Source organism: Acanthochromis polyacanthus, chromosome 15, assembly GCF_021347895.1.
Source record: "Acanthochromis polyacanthus isolate Apoly-LR-REF ecotype Palm Island chromosome 15, KAUST_Apoly_ChrSc, whole genome shotgun sequence".
In the NCBI taxonomy this organism is placed as follows: Eukaryota; Metazoa; Chordata; class Actinopteri; family Pomacentridae; genus Acanthochromis; species Acanthochromis polyacanthus.
Genome location: NC_067127.1, coordinates 35646309 through 35653105, shown reverse-complemented (window position 1 = coordinate 35653105; position 6797 = coordinate 35646309). Strand labels below are relative to the sequence as shown.

Genomic DNA, 6797 nt, shown 5'->3' with positions numbered 1-6797 from the left:
GTTCGATACTATAATATAATGTTAGTAGGACGCGATATGAAAATTTATTCCTGAGCTCCGCCTTCGTCTCATAGACCCCCATGTTATTCCAAAAAGCGCCGGTCGCTGCCGACCAATCAAGTTCGAGCTTCAGCTTTGTCATGCTGTCAATCAACGGTTACGCGCACAGCAAGCAAGCCCATGCAGAGGTGGGCGAGCTACGCACTACGCAACCACGCGCACATTTGTTTTGCTTGTGGAGGAGAGAGCATCAGGGATCAGCAACTTCCAGAAAAGTTACCAATCCCACGGCTTGTCGGGCCAAGAGACTGCAGGACGTTTTTTGGCTCGGGGTGCTCGCGTCGCTCCCCGACCACGGCCTCCATAGCCCGCCTGACGGCTTCGTTTAGATGCCCGACCTCTGGAGGAGGAAGATGTTGGGGCGTCTGGGACATACTCTTCGTCAGAGGAGTCATGCAATTCTGAACTCTAGATAGAAATAAATAAACAATGTAACACATATACACGCGTAAATGCACTAAGTTTGATAAACAACGTCATTGAGAGGGATACACGAGTGTAATCACATATTGAAACTTTACTCGTTCGTCCTAGCAGATTCATGTTATTTTGGTATTAGGACAAGTTAGACTCAATACAGCATTCTAACGTAATTCCTTTATTATTTACTAAATGTACTAAATGTAGAAGAGGGGAAAACAGCAAAACAGGCAAGATGCTGCAGCACTCCGGGCACTTCTCTCATGTACTGCGCGTGTGCACAAATAAAGGGGTGAAATCAGAGGGAGGGACCAACAGTGTTTTGGGAGACGCTGCGATTCAAACTCCGGACACGAGCTTTAAAGTCATGTTGTAACACCATAAATTATTGTCTTCATATAGTCTGTCTAAGCTGTAAGACCAAACTATTCAATATGATAAACCCATGTTGTGTAAGCAACACTATCAGTAATGTGATTGTATGCTTGATGTGTTCATAAGTCGTTCACACATCAGGAAATATCGACATTGAGATGATGTCCAGATCCACAGTGTTAATTGCATATATAAACTGCCAAAGAGTGCAGCTTGAAATGCAGTCATGTGGTCTGAAATACAGTCGTGTGCTGTGTAAAAGTTGGACTGATTGTGTCACTGTGTTTACAGGAGGATGGATCGAGTTTCTCTTCTACTGACAACCTTCTGACTGCAGAGGTGAGTGTTACAAGACATATTGAGCTGTTATTTTGATGATGTTTACAGTAAGTAGTTTGTGGTAGTGTATTGTGTGACTGAACAATCATTCTTAAAGATAAAGATGTTAACTGTAGAGAAATTAGATTTAATTATATCTGCTGCTTTTAGTGAAAATACATATTTCATAAACCCCCAGTTTTTTCCTCTGATGTTGGAGCCTGATGAGATCACGCTTCAATTACAATTTGAACAGTTGGCTCCAAACTGGAATACGTCAGCATTAGGGATACACATTTTGAATTTTTTCTGACTGGTAACCGATGCTCGTTAACTGATAAGATTAAAACGCTATTTTGAGTGTCTGTGCCGTCGTCTTGTGCCGATCAGCAACCCATTCCTCTGTTGTTGATTAAGAAGGCGACTGACAATGTTTTATTGTTTTTGCTGTTGTTGTAAAAAACACGTGCGCTGCAACAGTTGTACAGTGCCACATCCACTGTGCTCTAACTCAGCTGCTCGTGCTCAGATAACGGCTAGGTCTCCACATGTTCAACTATTTTTATACAAAGAGCAGCCAAACACTAGGCTGAAGAGTGAGGAGCTAATAAAAAAAATAGAATGGAATAAGATAAATGAACCCATAGTCTTACTCGGTCAAAGTTCCTGTTAACTGTTAAACAGTTAGTCATATGCATCCCTAGTTGTCAGTGACAAAGTACCAACAGTAACTGGATGCAGATCAGTGCAGAACAGCGTGTGGCTTTCAGCAGCTGTCTGCAGACATCTGTTCCTCTGCTCTGCCCAGTCCTATTGTGGACGCAACTTTTTTCAAAAATGTGCTCCATTCAGAAACCCTCTGCTCCCATGCTCTGTTACTGTCTGATAAAGCACGAATGTCCAAAAAGTAATTTGGCTCAACAGCACTAAACGTTTTAAAACTTAATTTTTCTGTGTTTTGCAGGCTCAAACTCGTTACTCAAGTCACCTTAAGAAACTCAAAGCACATCATGATGCGTGTGAGAGGCGCTACGAGAAGGCTCAGACAGAAAGACTGAATGATGAGAGAGAAAGAACCTTGTTGGATGGTAGACTCAACACGGTGGTAAGTGGTACAACACCTTTTTATAATGTACATTAGAGTGACAAACAAAAGCACAATGCAGGGTTAGATCTTAACTTTTTTCTGCACTAGCCACCCGGGCTAGTAGCTTGCAAAATGCACTAGCCCGTTACTTGAAGCCCATCTCCTGTGACAATTTTAGAAGTTTCAATACTAAAGTTAGAACAATTATCAAGTTGAAAAAAAACAATGCTCCCACTTTGGTGTAATGAAACCATTATTTTATTCATTCCATTATGGTTCTCATACATGACCTTTGTGTTTAAATTAGTGATGGTAACAGTTTTACTTTAAAGTATAACACACATTGGCTAGTGGTGAACCTGGAAACCAAAACTGCTGTAAATTAATAACGACAAAATGTGGTAAAAAAGGCTTATCTTAACCCTTTAAGCTTCAGTCAATTCCAGCCGTTTTCAGTACAAAAAATCGCTAATATTCTATTTTTAAATAAAAAAAATTACGAAAAATACAGGGAATATTGGACGCACATCGCGAGGTGCATTTCCTTGAAAATGACTGATTCGTGGATTTTATACCGACTTCAGGACATGTTTTGGACAAAATAGTTTACTGGCTTGTGTCATCTGATGTAAAAGGTTGGATTATGGCCGTTTTTTGTGGAATCTTTTTTTTTGTGTGTAATAATGAACCCGGAAATGTGAGTCGCGCTGTGTGCGTTGAAGCCGTGTATAGAGAACGGATGGATGAATATTTGTTTTTGTCGGACAAATGTGTTTTTCTCACCCGCTGTGGTAATCACATCTGAAAGTGGTTTATACCGGCGGATTCATGAGAATCTAAGCTTTCCATCGGCGTATAGTGTTTGTATAATCGGGTTTGCAGCCGTCGGACATTCTTGAAATTCCTATGCAAATTAGTAGGTGTACCGCCGGCGGTACACCTACGACGCACTGAAGCGTAAAGGGTTAACATGTCTCTATTACAGGCAGGTTAAATTAGATATTTACAACTATGCTCTAGGGCTGGACCCGGATATCCGAATACTCATTCGCTACGGTGGTATCCGGATATTAATTTTGGTATCCGAATATTCGCTTTAATAGGGCCCGAATATTCAGAGGCCAGAAACCACTATTCGGGTCAGCCCTACTATGCTCATAACTAACTGACACAGCACTAAGGAACACCTGTTTCTCAATCTGAAAGTCACATGTATTTCAATTCTAAAAAACTAACAGATTTTGAGACTTTTTGAATCTCCATACTCACCAGGTTATGCTCCCTGCGCTCAGAATCACTGGCCATCTGGATAAGCCCATTAAAAGCTATGCTATCTTGCAAATTCACTGCAAATCTCCTCACTCACATTTCAAACAAACTTTTCAAACATGGCTGACATCACCCCACCTTACTGCCCTGCCATCTACCCTAAGTTACAGATTCTGTATAGTGGTGCCATCTTGTGGCAAGTTAAGCACTTATCATGGTGCAACACAGTTACCTGACATCAACAATACATTACAATAGAAACAGAGTGAACTTAAAAAGTTTTGCACTAGCCAACACGGGCTAGTAGCAGAGATTTTGCACTAGCCCGTGGATATCTGCACTAGCCACGGGCTAGCGGGCTAGTGTTAAGATCTAACCCTGCACAAAAAGACAGATATTGTGTCTCATTAGTAAACATTCATGGCTTCACATGCAGTGTCACTCTCACTTTAAAATTTCTGCAGACTTCTTTTGAAAGTCACCTTTGTGGCATCTTTGCAAACATTGCAGAGGGTCAAAACACTGCAGTACTCTGAGCTGAATGAAAGGAATCTGTGATCCACTTGAAAACATGGTAGAGAGAGAGAGAGTATGATGCACAGCAAAGGTGGACTGCTGTCTGTGTTTTACTTTCAGAAGTGTTAACATAGATTAAAAGTCAGTCAAACTCCTTTTCTAGAGCCAGAAAGTGAGTGTGCTTGCTCCTTTAATGACTTAATTGTCATTACATGCCATTTATCCAACTGGAATGTAAATGGAACACATCTAATATTGATATTCTTATTTACTGCTATGTTTTCTCTGCATGTTGTGAGAATTTCTGTAAAATGTGTTGCAGTAGGCTCGTCATGTTACATGCATAATTTTGTTTCCTATGAATGTTTTCTAGGAGAGGAACCTGTGACTCGAGATAAGAAAGGCGCTTTAAAGCAGCAGCTTGGACAGAAACGAGGCTCGGGAGGTAAGAATGTGTCATCATCATCATGTGTCCTGCATTTCCACATGTATGTTAAATTACTGTTGTAGCTGTTTCTATACACTGTAAGTGAACAGCTGAGCGACCCTTTTCATGCCAGACACCAGCAAGTCTGTCCAGTCTCTTCTGCTTGCCTGGGATATTTACTTTGTCATCACAATGCCTTTGTCTCACAAATGGTGTAAAGTGAAAATATCCTCTTGATCTTTTTCAGTTTTTATTTTTATAGGGCAAGGTCTATTTTTCTGCACTGTTTGAACATTTATATACACACGCCAAAACAATTACCTGGTAGCTAAGTAAGGCCAAACACAGGAAGGCTCTCAACTCAACCCATATTCTTTAGTGAGCGACGCCTTGCACCTGTTGGTGGGAGGGCGGGAAAGCTAGGCTGGCTTCCCCTTTTGTTAACGTTTGACAATTTTCAACATGTATTAAATTTCCTGTGTATTAAGTGTTCTTTACAATCTCCTTTCCAAGGTGCTAGAAAGGCAAAAAACGAATGAGGTCAACAGAGGAGGTGAAAGCAGTTGAAAAGTCTCTGATGGAGTTCATTCGTACTGGCAAGACCCCTGGAAAACAACAGGTGGACATCCAGGTCATCAATTTACCGACACCGTCCCCAGAGTCACATGTCACGTTTTTTCATCATGTGCGTAAAATCCACAGTTTTACCGGAGTGAAGATTCTGACCTGAAAGCTGTGGAGCCTCCAGACACTGATGTTTGTTTTCATTTATTGTTCTCCAGTTAGATGTGAGATCAGCTGAGCCTGATCTGCAGGATGGCACAGCAACAGCTTCATGAATCACATTAGAATTTACTTTATTTCACAGCCTTTCATACATGGCAACTATCTGGTGTGAAAAATCCAAAAACAGTGTGAAAGTGTTAAATTTGTGGAGACTCTGGTTCAGTTCTAGACTCATTGGGGGACCCAGTGTTTAATCACAAGGACCAATTAAAAAACGATGATATTTAAACACGAAAACTTTAATTTGACGTCATGTTAAAAAAATACATCCGCTGTCCATCTATATTATAATATTAGGATTGTTAGCACTGACACTATAGATCAGTGCAGTGTAAGTCACATACTGTCACACAGGTTGTTTGATGTGGAGTCCCTGCTTATGGGATGTTTTCACTAATGATTATTGCACGTCCAAAAGGAAATATTTCTGCTAGGATTTTCAGGTTATAATAATAATAGTACATTTTATTTGTACAGCACTTTTCAAAACACTCGAAGACGCTTTACATGAAATCATCATTCATTAAGAATATAAAAATGAAAGAAGTCATAAAGCAGATGGTAAGAATAAGTTCATGTTATGTGTTAAAAGCAGCTGTGAAGAGGTGGTTTAAGGAGGGATTTGAAGGTGGTCAGCTCTGTGCAGTTCATCTCTTTGGAAAGTAATATATCTCCACTAAGATGAGGACTCCACAGCAGCAGGACGATGATGGAATATATTCTAATAATGGCTGTAGTTTCTCACAAGTCCTTCATTTCATTTGCTTTATACATACATGTTAAACTATCTTTTGTTGTAGAATGAAGCCATTCTACTGTGTGGAGTGATTTTCTTCTTTGCTCTCTTTGTGTGATCGTTCCTTGATTCTCCTTCCATTTCCATGATGTTACTTGATGCTTCAGTGAATAACTTCATCCTGAAAAGGACTCCAGCGTAAACAGCCGTGTCTCATAATACAAACACAAAGACGAGACACAGCAGTTCATTCTTTAAAGAATATGTTCAGACTCACAAAGTTCTGATATCAAATTCAGGATTTATAAGATGAGTGTGAAAAGAGGCTTAATTCCAGATCAGGAGTGATTATAATGAGCTCATCAGGAAAGTATCTGAATGTTAAATGGTATTATTGTAAAGTTTAAGGGGACGCTCAGCTTTTCATTATGATCAATTCCTGCAGTATTTTACCTGTGATGCTCATCAGTTACTGCAGTATTTTAGCTCCAATATTCATCATTTACTGCAGTATTTTAGCTCCAATATTCATCATTTACTGCAGTATTTTAGCTCCAGTATTCATCATTTACTGCAGTATTTTAGCTCCTATATTCATCATTTACTGCAGTATTTTAGCTCCAATATTCATCAGTTACTGCAGTATTTTAGCTCCAATATTCATCAGTTACTGCAGTATTTTAGCTCCAATATTCATCATTTACTGCAGTATTTTAGCTCCAATATTCATCAGTTACCGCAGTATTTTAGCTCCAATATTCATCATTTACTGCAGTATTTTAGCTCCAATATTCATCATTTAC

At 39.8% G+C, this 6797-nt stretch overlaps 1 long non-coding RNA gene across 1 annotated transcript; it reads left to right on the top strand.

Moving 5' to 3' along the window:
- The first annotated feature begins 2070 nt into the window (after window positions 1–2070).
- Window positions 2071–5174, top strand: LOC127537455 (uncharacterized). Its single transcript, XR_007947097.1, has 3 exons — window positions 2071–2278; window positions 4419–4490; window positions 4986–5174. It is a non-coding gene; the product is annotated as an uncharacterized LOC127537455 (long non-coding RNA).
- Window positions 5175–6797: the final 1623 nt, after the last annotated feature.